This window comes from Rissa tridactyla, chromosome 5, assembly GCF_028500815.1.
Source record: "Rissa tridactyla isolate bRisTri1 chromosome 5, bRisTri1.patW.cur.20221130, whole genome shotgun sequence".
Lineage (NCBI taxonomy): Eukaryota > Metazoa > Chordata > Aves > Charadriiformes > Laridae > Rissa > Rissa tridactyla.
Genome location: NC_071470.1, coordinates 79,147,754 through 79,162,188, shown reverse-complemented (window position 1 = coordinate 79,162,188; position 14,435 = coordinate 79,147,754).

The window sequence follows — 14,435 nt, the reverse complement described above, 5'->3', positions numbered from 1 at the left end:
GTGTTCACAAAACTCAAAACATAAAGCAGCTTTTTTATTTGAGTGCTTGGGTTTTTCCTTAAAAGAAAAATCAAGGAAGCTTTTGCTGAGATGACTACAGGTAATAATGGCGTTTTTTTGAGCTCAGGGGTCTATGGTTAGAGGTCTCTGTCAGGATATGGGTGCACCAGTGTATCTTTTTTTCCTTGGCATTTTGCACTTAACACCTTTGGAGCTGCCAGCAATAAGTAGATTAGTTTTAAAAGGGTTGTTTCTCTCTGTTTTTGATGAGTCCGCCCCAGGTCATATAAAATATGTGAATATTTAGCAGAACAGTTGAGAATGAATCATTCTGTAGTCAGAGGGATCTGCTGAGACAAGGGAAAGATCTGCATTCCGGTCACTACTTCAATTAATACTTAACCATATTATACAATAGAAAAGATCGACACATTTCTTTCGCCTGGTTATTAGAGAATATATTACTACTATGTTGTCCCTCCCTCTTGTCACTGGGTATGTTAACAGAGCTACACTGCTTTTATTTTCAGTGGTTGCTCACAAGGGGCAGGTTTGGCTATCTTTGTACACTGGATTTAATCATCCAAAGGGGTACTTCAGTAACTACGTCTAGCTGGCAAATGGAGTTTTTTTGAAACTGGAGACTCAATGGACAAGGCAGGTTTGGAAAATCTGTGCAAGGAAATTATGTGCTGACATTCGTTTCGTTCTCAGACACAAACCTTGTTCTGACTGTGTCCTCCTTGGAGTCCAGGAACTTACTGGACTTAATGAACTTTCAGTAAGTAAATGTTTTTCAGCTCTTTTTCAGGATGGAATTGTTTCTGCTTTTCGGTTTTAAGGACGGTAAAATTCTGCAGACAGTTCTATAAAAGAAAAATATATTTTGTCTTAAGCTTAATTTGTTTTGCCGTATCGCCTACTCACATCTCTTTACCTTCTTTTGGAAATATGGGCAGAAATTCAGTTATTCAAAGCATGTAGCATGATTACTGCTGTCTCGGGATGCATGAGGATTCTTAGTATCACTTACCGCATTTCCATAACTCACATGTTTTTATGACATTTGAGATGAGACATTCTTCCAAAATAACTTCTATTTATATATTTTTTTATATAATAAATATATCTGGAGAGCTGTGCTCCTTGTTCAATTGAGGAATTACATTACTTTGCCTATAATTTAGTTTCTAAATGGTGTGAAGATTTTCTAGCATGCTCTTAAGGTAGCCATTTCATAGTGTGAAAAGGCTTTTCCTGTCCTTTCAAGTTACTACCAGACCGATGTTGTTTTAACTTGTGTTTGGTATTAGTCATGTGATTTTCTTTTTGATCGGAATTGCCACAAATAGCATGAACCTTTTAGACTGCCTAAACTATTGGTTGATAATAACTAAATATAGCAATACCTGATAGTAAAAAAATCTGTGACTTTAAATACTCGTGTTATACAGGCATATTTAAAGAAATCTAACTTTATTTAGTTAAAAGTTTTGTTTTATAATCTGAATAAATGTATCCGGTAACTATGACCTGTTAAGTAGTACAGTTCTCTGGTACTACTTTAACTACTCTTGCTTCATTTGTATTATAGGTGCACGAATATGGAAAAACAACAGTCACTAATTAAGTGGCCTTTGAAACAAAATACAGCTCAAGCTGGTACTCAGATTTTGTGAATAGAGCTGGTTTTCTTTCTAAAATGTTTAGTTTGTAAAGATTGATACGGCTTTCATGTAACTCAGTCTCACTCGGGGTTCTCAAGGGTCAAAAATGTAAGACATTCTCCCAAAGCATGCAATTCTAGCTTTCCCAGCAACACATTCACCCAGTCTGGACAGAAATTATGCTCCCCTCCAAACTAGCAGTCGTATTCAAATTTCATCCCACGCATTTTCATTTTGCTGGTGGACCTGCTGGGTGGCATCCAGTGCTCCCTTGCTGGGCCGGTGGCAGGTATTTGCTCAGGGTTACTGCAAGGGGGAAGCAAGTCTTCAGCTTCACAAGTATTTGTGAGGTGCCAAGCTGCACAGCCTGCTGTCTGTCTGAATTATTTTTGACTAGATTAAAGATGCCTTTAGTTTATAACTGTCTCATTTCTAATAAGTATACAGACTTGAGGCGACAGCAAGGAAAAAGACTTGCCAAGTGCGTGGTCTTACTTTTGGGCACTTTTTGCTTTCAACGCAAAGTGACTTGTCTTTTTTTTTTTCTTTTCTTTTTTTAAATCTGATTCTATTTTGGTTTGATGCAGACTAAAATGACAGTGGTTTAGGTATTTATTTTTCAGTATGTAAAGGAAACGGATTAAGTGATGCTAAGAATGGAGTGACTTCTAGCGGTAGAAGTGGTGGAAATGGTACCATCACAAACCAAGAAGCTGTGATGCAAAGAAAGAAGAGTGTGTACATTTTTCGTACCACTTGATCCACTTCAAGCTAATGTAAATGTACCCCCATTTCTTTTGGGGAAAAAAAAGAATTGATTTTCTTTGTGGTTTTAGAAGTTATTTGCGTTTGAGATGAGAACAATGCAAATCTATGCAATATTATCTTGAAGAGTAGATCGGTGCATACTGGGAAATGAGCAGACTCCCTTAGTGCTCCAGGACGAATGAAAGCAATGCTATTAATCTCCTTACCTTTCAGAGAGTGTCACTCATCCATCATCAGCAATTTTAGGATGCAAGATAGATGTTGTCATTTCAGTAATTGTATTAGCTTAGTTATTCTTCTGTACATTAACCAAATTCATCATTTAGTTTACTTAGAAGAATAGGTTAGGGACTAGCCTTTGCAAGGTATACTCATAAACAAAACCAAGAGATGCTACATGTTATTTTGTTTATTAACTCTCTTTACTGTGTTCTTCTTGATGCATTTTTTATTCTTGAGGCTGTGCCTGCATTGAGATACATAAGAATAAATATTTATGGACAAATATAACAAGTTTTCAAAGTACTAGCAATGTTGCAAAAGCTAGTTAAAGTTGCCAAGTGACAAGGAGTTCATTTCCAAGTCCCAAGCACTCCACTGCGTGGAAGGAAATTGGCATCATTACATATTTTTATTCTGACCACATGATGTTTTTGTGACTTAGCAGGGAAAAAAACTTCCATTTATACTCTTCCAATTATTATTTTTTTTTAATTCCATGTTTTGTAGCCAGTCCTATCCTTCTCACACTGAGTGTGGTTTCGCACACTCCTGGATCCATCCCTCCCCTTGCCCACGAGAGGAGCAGGTGTCCAGATGAACATAGTGGTTTCTGGTACATCTTCAAAGCAGAGGCTCAGAGGTTGTGTTCCGAAACACAACCCTGTCAGGCACATTGAGGCAGGGAAGTAACATGAACTTAGACTTAAATTGAAAAGCAGACCTCAGGACAAGCCAGTCTCAAGAGCCTTCGATGTGAGAAATGAGAGAGGTGCTTCACGGCAGAGGTCTGGAGGACAAGGTCTTTTCCCCTTTAACCCATCAGTGGGGTCCAGCTAGACCCAAGTCTGAAACTGTTTTGGCACATTGAGCTTAACTTTCATAAGTGTTTGCCTCACTTTTGAGTTTCTCTGTCTTTAAGATGGGGCATAATAGAAAACCCTTCACTTACTTGTCTCACAGAGGTTTGAGAAGATGTGTTAGATACTATGCATAGGGCAATTAGTAGATGAAGGGCACAAAAAAGTGCTAATTGCTATTATTTTAAGTCCATACAGGGCTGAAACCTGTAGTAAATAAAGGATAGATGTCCCAGATACTTGATAGATACACTGCATGGAAAGTTTAATGCCCATTAAATGCTTCAGATATCAGATCTTGGTAGTTCAAAATGTTCCAGCTCTTTGTTTCATTTTTCCCCTCTCGGTAGAAAGTGGCAACAAGCTGAAGTATTATTCCAATAATCTTCTTGTTTGTTGTTGTTTATAAAAGGGCTTCTGGCTAAATTTCCATTACAATTTTTTTTATGTCCCAACTAATATATATCATGACTTTATGGATGTGCTAAATAAAATAACCCATTTAAAACTTTTGAAGACTATGTGAAAAGGCATCGTATGCTGGAAAATTGTATATACGCTGCATGCAAGAAAAGCAAATCTCCTTTTTTTTTTTTAATTTGAAGGAGAATGGCAAAATAATAAATTGTGACTGGTGACATTTCCCTATGCTACCATCTGTTTGTAACACACTTATTTAAAGGCTGTGTTGGCCATACCCATTCATCTTTTCTCCTGGGTCAATTATGCTGTTTGCATTCAAATCAATCCCTTAATCAAGCCCGTTGATAATTGCAGCAGTGCAAGGGAGATATTTATCATAGAAATGTAATGGAGGCACTTTGTTCCAGTGCAGCCGAGTCTAATGTTGTACTGCCACAGTGGACCATTTATGCATATGTGTGTACTTTATTTTCCTAATCAACAGTCTCAGACACAGGCATGCTTGGATCTCACTGATGGGCTTAGATGGGCAACATACTAGCCTTAAGACCACCATCTTCAGGGTTTACAATATTGTCTCTTGACATTGCTAACTATGCAAAATTTCAATAAACTTTGTGTACATGCCTCTGTCCTTCCAAAGAGAAGCAATCAGAATTAGACCTTGTTACGTACTCATTAAGTGTACCTTACCACATAGTGTGGAAGTGAGAAAGGGATGGGCTCTCTGGTGCAGTTCAGGCCTCGGCAGAGAATTAACTGTAGCACTATGGAGACTTTCTGAAATTGAAATTATGTTTTTGCTGGTGGAAGATTGATGTGCTAGGACGGGCAGAATTATCATCTGATCAGTCTCCGAGAAATATGCTGGAACTATTTCATCTATTACCACTAAAAAATCATCAATTGTATTTAGAAAACAATATTGCTGTCCAGAGGCTCTATTGCTACTGACTTCAGAAACTGTGGTAATTTCAAAAACCTGCTTCTCACTCCAAGGGGTGCTTTGTGTAGAGTAATTAATGAGAATTCTGTTGTATGCATGATGGTGTGAGGCTGTAAAGAGGTAGGGTTTGGGAAGAGAAAGAATATCTTCTATTAGATTAAAATATGTATCCAGGAAAAGCCCAGTCCTGTTTGGATCACTAATACGTTTCTAGTCAGAAACAGAAATAGCAAGCATTAATCTGAAGTTAGTACTAAAAAAGTTGAATTCCTTTACATGAGAGATGAAATGAACTGAGGTTTTTCTTTTCTGGTAAAACCATTGTAAAATCTTGATGTTGTTGTTGTTGTAATTTTAAAAAACCGTTTGTAATAGCTATCTCTTGTTTAACGTGCTATGAAATTCTAACAAAAAGATGCTTATAACTGTCCTTAACCGACAAAAATATCTTGCTTTGATAAAGTTCATGATCTGCAACTGTAATTCGGGTTTAGTGAGCTGAAGCTGGTGGAGCCATAAAGCCAACATGGCTTTGACATTTCTGCTTCCTCCAGTTTTCTGTGCAAGGTGTGGTGTGGGGTGGCAGATGGCAGAGGGCTGGATCCAGGGGGTTCAAAACAGAGCACCTACATCTTTTGCGACAGCTCTTGGTGACTGCACAGTGCAATGAAAGAAAAGGATGAGGAGGAAGGTGGCTTCCTCCCAGTATCATCTAATGACAACAGTGACTCTGGCCTACAGATTGTACACGTAGGTGATGCTGGAATGTCTTCCAGTTTGTGGTGTTCGTCTTTTCCTATCTCTTCTGCTGTAAGAGGGCTAGTTAAACAGGGCTTGCCTTGGTTGCATCCTCTACTGGTTACCAAAGTGTAAGTAACATTATCCGGTAAAGTTTCATTCCTTGTAACGGAATTCAGCTATGCTCTTCAATATTTCAGCTAACGGCATTATGTGTCTAGATTCCTTAGCATCCTTTCAAAATTTCCCCCTGCAGCTTTAATACTGAACAGTGTACACTCTTTTGTACATAAAGTGTCGTTCCTAATTAAAACCCATCATTGTAGATAACTACCATTCTGGGAAAAAAAAACCACATTTTCACTGTAGAAAACCAAGTAGCCCAATTCTACAATCAGAATACGTTTCCTCGAAGTATGTTGTCATGTGTAACATCAGAACACAAGCTTAAACCGAATGTGATGAAACTGAGCTTACAGATATTAATTCAAAAGAAATGAACACTGAAACAATTTATTTTTGATGATTCAGTTTATTAGCACATACTTCTTTGTGCAGCCAAGCCTAAAATAAAACTGTATTGAAGTTTTTATACATCACTTAGTGAGGGTTCTTTGAACTGCCATTCAGCTCAGCAATGTTCCCTAACTGCCTCTATTCCAATTTCACTTTGTATTTCAATTCACCAGGCTTCACCCCCCTCTTCTCCCCACCACGTATTCTCTGGGGATCCTAAACAATCTACAAAAATTCCATTTTACTGCCCTAGTAATAGTGTTATTTGAGGCTTCAGATTGTTTAGGAGCATCCCAAGTAAAATACTTATCAAGTGCTGAAACTTCAAAACAGGAGTTAGATGAAAGCTGGGGTCCTTGTGTTTTCTGTTCCAGGCTAAAGCTGAAATTCTGCTGAATTTTGACTTTGCTGACACTTATCTGGGTTTAGGTTTATGCGAGTAGCCCAAATATAAACACAATTCCAGGTTAGATATATGTGCAAGATCTATACTTGAGGAAGATCCAGCTCAAATAAAGGAGGCGATTAAATACCTGTTCACATATATCTTTATGGCAAACCCAAGGAAAACACTAATTCCCTTGACAACCTTTTATGGCAATTATGGTATCAAGTAGAAAACGCGGATATTGATGTGACAAGTGGGACTGACTTTTCTAATCAGCCAGGACAACTCAGCACTACTTCTTGTGTTACAAACCAAGTCATGAGCAATGTCTGGATTACTAACACAGAACAAAAGCAAGAGCTGTTGGTGGGACTTCAATGGCTCGACTGCAACCTAGTGACCTAATATCAGCATGGTTTTTGAGTAAGCGGAATACAAGCCAGCTCTAACACCAAGCTGGGACCACAAGTTGCCTTAAATTTAAACCTAAACCTAAATTGTGCAAAACTGCCAGGAAAAATAATAAAAAAAAAAGTTAATTAGTTAGTTACCTGTAATAACTCTCCCTGTAGTGTTAAACACACCACAGATCTGCCAGCAGGGTTCAAAAGCAGTGCGGTTTCCTTGGTGCAAGTGAACAGAAGCACAGCGCTCCCATTGCTCAGAGCTGCTGCTTCCTTCTCCTCTTCTTCCTCATCCCCTTTCCAGGCAATGCCATGGTCCCAAACAGCAGGAGCCACCTCACATAGCTGGGGCTCTCTATAGAGGTGTGAAATGCTCTATGAATTAATAAGACAAGACTCTTAACACAGCTCATTAATTCAGGGTTGGGTGTTAGGGGAAATTGGTGACACATCTCCTGGGCTGCTTAGAACTCACTTTCATCTTGCTGCAGAAGCCTCCGTGAGGTGGATCATCTGATATTGAAATTAACCGCAAGTTAGCTGAAAAACAGTGTGCACGTGTCTCTCATGCTCAAAACTGGCATTTTTCTGAAAGCTGAGAGATAAATTAATCTCAATATAACTCCCAGCCTATGTGTCTATTAGTTCAGTTACCCTAACAGAAATTGCAAGTATTGAAGTTACTGTGAATTGTGCATTTGACAACAGATTTGACCTCATGTGGTACTATTACTTTAAGGAGAATAAAAGTTCACTTTCAGCTGGATAATCTTAGGCACCTTTCAAGTATTAGTGAATTGAAATCACAATTGTTTATTCTTTAGAATATCTGTTTTAATTTAAGAGTGCTGGGCAGAGAAGGTAACTGGCAGCCATTAGTTCCTACTGATGGTCAGGATTTTGTATTGCCAAGTTGTAATGCGTTTGTGGATATCGCGTATAAGGAATGGGGAATAGTGACGTTGTTCTAAATCATTATTGACCTCCCTTAGTAGTGACACTCCTAGAATAATTTGTGAATAATTTGAGGTGCTTTCATTTCTTAACTGTGGTTGCTTGCTGTTTAAGCAAAACAAATACCATACCACCAAATATTGGTTGGGTCCAGAAAGCAAATCAAGACAGAAGATGATAGCACCTGGTTTGACTCCTAGAAAAGCATAAGGCATACCACAAAACAGCAGGGGCTTGCTTCATTAGACTTAAATAAGAGACCTCTTGCTGCCTGAAGTGAATGACAAGAAAATTCCACATAAAAATGATACTAGTGTTAGAGTATTTCTAAAAATAAATAAATATGCTCTGACTTTGACTTTGATTTTTGAGCCCCATGGGAGTGAGCTATGTAAGGAGACCCTGTGTACTCTGGAGTCACTGATTTGTCTCAGCGTGCTTCTCCACACCAAATTGTCTCTCAGATTTTGGTTTTGTTTGTGCATGGCGGTGTTTGTGACAGTGCCCATGTGTGCGAGTTGCTGGCCCTCTCAGTCAATAGGGTATAAAGAGCTTTTTGGATACTGTGACTCTCTAAATTGTGGTCTGCTGCATTCATTTTAGGGGTAGCAATCCCTCAAGGAGCCTAAAATGGTACCTCAATCACACATCAATGGCTAAAGGTAAAACGGTGGTACTTGGTCCCTCTGAATGGAGCCTAGGACCATCAATAGGACTATTGGAGACAAAGGAGATAGTAATTTTTCATAATTTGGTACTAGTTAATCAGAAACAGCCATCTGATGTGACTAATTGTTGTTGTTTTGCTCGTCAGTTTATTTGGTTTCGTAATGAATATTAGATTTAAAGTATTAGAAATGGTGGGAAAACTTGTATACCAATTTTAATTTTAGTTCATATCTCTGATCAAAGTCATGCTAGCAAGTCGATTAATAATAAACTGCAAGAGCTTAATATTCTCCTGTTATGTTAATCTCTGCTCATATTTTCATGGGCCATAAATCAAGCGTTTTCTCTGCACCTTTCAGACAGCAAGGGACAAAGCTGAACAAAACCACATTGACTATAGGAATTTCAGGACAGCTTATATGATGCCACTAATAAGCCACCCATTATACAATAATTTATTGTTTATAAACAGTAGTCTATTGCTTTTTTCTGCCCTGTATCATCAGAATTTGTTATAAACAGTAGTCTATTGCTTTTTTCTGCCCTGTATCATCAGGATTAACAACCTTGGCTTATCCTATCTATCACTAACAGAACAAACCCATTCTCACAATGCCATTGTGAAAGTAAGGACATTAAGTACGTAAGTAGTTTGAAGTTACTTAAGTTTAGGTAACTTACTTTTCAGGTACTTAAATATTGGCAGGATGATAATGAAGTGTGTTTTTTGATTCAGGAAGGTGCAATAAATGGAATTTAAAGGGAATTATCTCTTTAAGAAACATCTCTGTGTACTGTTCTCAGTCAGTTCATGATGCTTAATCCAGGATAAATTGTGACTTTATACCTTAGTACCTACTTACTCATCAATTATCCCTTTCACACCTGGGATTAAACTCTGCCTGCACTATAAATGATATGTGCACTCATGCAAAGACATTGTAGGTCATTAGTAACAATTTAAAAATCACATTGTAATAAACTTCTTTAAACAAGCAAACCCTTTACTAGCTCAGCTGAACGGATTGCTTATAAACAGCAGTTTATTGCTCTTTTGAAGCTGTACCATTTGAATTATTAACTTTGGCTTATCCTATCTACCACCAATATAATAAAAAAAGTGACAAATGAGGTGATCATTCAGAGGGTATATGCACTTTCTCCATCTCCCCTCCCTCCTCTCTGGCTCTTAAACATGCTCCTGTTCCTGCTGAATGCCTGGATCAGGAATCTGGCCTCACCAGTGTTCTTGCTTTTCCCTCTTGCTGCAGGAGCTCCATGTCCGATTTGTTTCTTTTTCTATGGGCTATGAGCTCCTGAGCAAAAAAGCTCCAAAAGCAAGAACTGAAGGGTGCCCAGGGTGGAGGAGCCTGAGTTCCTGTCCTTTGAGAGGAAGGACAAGCAAACAAAACTAAGCATGACTTCTTCACGCGACATGCAGTTACGCTGGAAATTGATGTCACAAAAGAGTTGCAGATACCACATGTTTTTCATAAGGGTGAAGAAGAGACCAGAGAAATACAGGAAGGGAATGGAATACCCATTTCCTAAATTCAAAGATCACATCTTTGCGTTATGAAATTTTTCAGCTGCACACTGCTAGAAACGGGGAGAACACAGAAGAGAAATATGACTGTATACTTGATCTAAGTCCCTACACTTCAGTATTTTCTATTATCAGAGACAGTATCGAGGATGGATTTTGGCTGTGATTTAGAAAGTCATTCTGAAGCTCACAGAGGCAAGAGTAGACCCTTTTTCCCATCCAAGTTCCTCTCAGATCTCATAGAGCAAGCAATCCCGACAGGCATAAATACAAGGAATGTTAAAGGGGCTGGGGAAAGTTTTGATGAAAGAATGAGTAAGTGTAAGAGATTTTGAGAAAATAGAGCGCCATGTAGTATCTTGATTTTTATTTATTTGTACAAGGGGACCGTCACTGTGGTTAGGGAAAGCCTGACACTGAGATGTGTCTCAGTTATATTCCCACAAGATGGAAATAATAAAAATATTGCTATTCAGATTTATGATGTCTTTAACACCTGGGGGGTTATACAAGGAGGCAATTACACAGAATGGACATCTGATTGCTTTGCTCTGTCTTCCAGTGGCAGATCTCATCCCACCCATGAGGGAGGTGATGGCCTGTGCTTCTTTCAGATACCCACATGCAGTCCTCTCTGGGTCAGTGCTAATGCAGAGCAGCCAGCTCACTTGGAAATCAGTGTTTCATGTACTGCATAGCTGTTTTTCCGTAGGGAAAATCCATTTTTGTTTACCTGAGGTATTAGTTCTTTTCCCTGTGACTAGGAGGGTTATCATGATACCTCTCAGTAAATGTTAACTATCAGAAATAATTAATATCAAGCACAGCGCAGAGCACCTGGGGGAAAATGAACTCTGAAATACTATGAAATGATTCTGTAACATGATGGGTAAAGACCTCTCCTGGATAATGAACAGGAGAAAAGCAATTCATGCGCCAGTATCCATGGGTCATTCTTTCTTTTAGAAAACTGGAAGATAAGGTTACCGTGTCTTTGAGGTAACTGTTGAGCGGCTTTTGCATTTCTTAATATAGCAGGTCCATCTTCCAGGAAAGCTAACTATTTAGAGAGTCTTTTGTCTACAGAAGTGATAACTTAACATATTCAAACAGAGTAACCCAATTTTTCCATACTAATCTAGTATTAGGAATATTTATAGGAAGTGCTGACAAATACGGAGCAAAAACTTAGATAGTCTTTAAAGTAAAATTAATTAGTATTGGGTATATTACTATTCAGTTCAGAAGACAGATGTCTGTTTCAAAGCTGTAGATACTTGTGAAGAAATCTTGTAAGGCTATGGTTGGAGAAAGTTCCTCCTTGCTGTGGAAGATCCTTATTTTGGTTTAGCAGTGACACCTCCCCAGAGAAGCCATTCAGTAAAAAATGAGGCCCCCTGGAGGCACCCAGCGAGGGTGGCTTTGATTCCTGTGAGGGAGCAACACACACGTTCACGGTGGTGATTTCAGCACCGCCTGCTGAAGACATACCCTATCTACTCACATCTCTCCCAAGCCCCCAGTGCGGTCTGCAACTGGCTTGTTCTCCCATTTAAGAAGTAATTTGCCTCCTTAAAACCAAACCCAGCTTGCTGTTCTTTCATGTTGCCTTTTTGCTGTGTCCACCAGGCAATAACGTGGAGGTGGGCTGTGCTGGCCATTTCGATGTGTTGTAAATTGCCATGTACCAGGACCAACGTAAAAATGGGCTCGGTGCCACCCTTTGCGCACCCCGGCTACAGCTGGATTGAAATAAATGAGGCTGCTCCCAAGTGAGCAGTCAGACAACACAGAGACAATCAGACAGAGGAAAGATTTCCCCAGTCTATATAGGCTATATTTTCCACTTTAGCAAAGGAAATGGTCCTTTTTTCTGAACAGTACTTCTGTCTCTAACACTGGGAGAGGCTAAGGTTATTAATAGCTCAGGGAGCTGAAGCTGAATATTGGGCAAGCACTAATCCATCTGTTCAGGCAAACTGCTCTCCTCCAAACATAACTTCTCCATTAGCTCCATCTCCCTTTGTGTACTCACATATGCCCACACCTGCAATTCCTGACCAGCACCTGCCAGTCCTTTTCTCCTCCTTTCCCTTGCCTGCCCGTAGTGTGGCAGAGATGCTCAGGGTGCTGGGTGAGATGCACCGCTTGCAGCCTCAAGCCACTTCTGCAGGCGCAGAGGACGATTGATGCCAGCTGTAACCTACCATAAGAAAACAGAATTGCCATCTTGCCCAGAGCCGGCATGATATGTGACTGGGACGCTTGGCAGTGTTCAGTGGGGCAACTTTATTATCACCTCTGCACTAAGTAAATGAGGTCCTGATAGTCTGTGCTATACAGCTCCCTGCACGACATAGTGGTGATTCATCGGCATTGTATGAATAAGCTGCAGGGACTCCTCAGCCCAGAAGAGATCACATAATTTATTTAGTTGAAGTCTCGTGTGCCCTGTAAATGCACATGTATCTGGACACAGGCACTGTCATGGTTCTGGAGAGTTTTTTAATACATTCAGATGAAAAAAGAGTTAAAAGTTAAGAGGGCGTGCTAAGAACTGCTCTGCCATACATAGTGTTGTCCATTTATTGTGTGGTTTTGGCTTGATCTTGGGGCTTACAGTGAACCCAGGGGTGCCATTGCATCACATGACCTAAAACCCAGTGATTTTTATGCAGGTTGTGATTCTCTTTGCATTAGCTTTGTGAAGGTCTTACTCAGAGAAATAGCAGCTAGGATAGCAATGGGCCAGAAAGCGGGTTTGTTTCCAGTCATATCAAACCTAGGTCTGATTCTTTCAGCCACACAGCAGCGACACCCCTTTATATGGAGGGTCTGTAACGTATAGATACTTAGGCCATCTTCACAATCCCGTTACAGCAGAGATGCAGCCAGCATTACAAGGTGCCTGATAAGAGAAAACAGGCTTCTGCTCATGGTATTTCCAGTTCTTAGCAATCCCTGTTAGTGCAGTAGCAAGGGACCACTTCCATGGCAAAAGATAGTGTGACTGCTGTATAGGGGTGTTTGAAATCACAAAACCTTGACATTTTTATTTCCAGCAAACCCATTATCTTGAAGGGAAGTGAAGGGGGAATGATGGAAAACAGTGCAGGGGTGGTTTCTTTGGTGGAGACTGGATTAACGAGAAAATAAGTATTTTTGCTTTTGAGAATGTTTGTGTCTTTATCAGCCCAAGGGAAACTCAGTACTCCTAGGAAATCATAGAATTGTTAGGGTTGGAAGGGACCTTAAAGATCATCTAGTTCCAACCCCCCTGCCATGGGCAGGGACACCTCCCACTAGATCAGGTTGCTCAGAGCCCCATCCAGCCTGGCCTTAAAAACTTCCAGGGATGGGGCTTCCACCACCTCTCTGGGCAAACTGTTACGCTCATGGTGAAGCACTTCTTCCTAACATCCAGTCTGAATCGTCCCATCTCTAGTTTTAATCCATTCCCTCTAATCCTACCATTACCCAGCATCCTTAAAAGTCCCTCCCCAGCTTTCTTGTAGCCCCCTTAAGACACTGGAAGGCCACTGTAAGGTCTCCTCGGAGCCTTCTTTTCTCCAGACTGAACAACCCCAACTCTCTCAGTATGTCCTCATAGGAGAGGTGCTCCAGCCCTCTGATCATCCTCGTGGCCCTTCTCTGGACACGTTCCAGCATGTCCCTATCTTTCTTGTAGCAGGGGCTCCAGAATTGGACACAGTACTCCAGGTGGGGTCTCACGAGAGTGGAGTAGAGGGGGAGAAACACCTCCCTCAACCTGCTGGAACAGAGTTAGTTCATTTCTCTTCTCATCCCACGTGTGCAGCACTGGTGGAGATAGCTGGGATACCTACCTGCAGCTGCGGTGCCAAGAAATTTCAGTGGAACCATCCCACCAAACACACAGACGAACCACTTATCTTCTTTCTGTTAGAGAAACCTCATTTACAGCTTGGGAAAAATAAACTGACATGGTTAATCCATAGACTGCTGTTTAGGGAAGCCTGATACTATGATAGTGTGAGGATGTGCTTTTGCTTAGGCTGAATCTTTGCCCCTACAAATGTTGGAATGTTTGCAGAATAAATGCTATAAACTCTTTTTGGCTAAAATTGGGGATACGTAGGTTTGAATAAAGCCATTCATGCTCTGAAATTATATATTCTAGTAGGTCTTACTTCAGTATTTATTTTTTATGTCAATATTTCATTGAAAAAAAAGCCAGGCCCAAGGAAGACCTTGGTTATTGTAATCAGCAGCAGATTTGTGTCTCCCTTTAGCCTGGCTTCCCAGTTCACCGAGGTGGCTGAAGCTGGGGTCTGAAAGCTGCAGGGACCAGTTGCCTT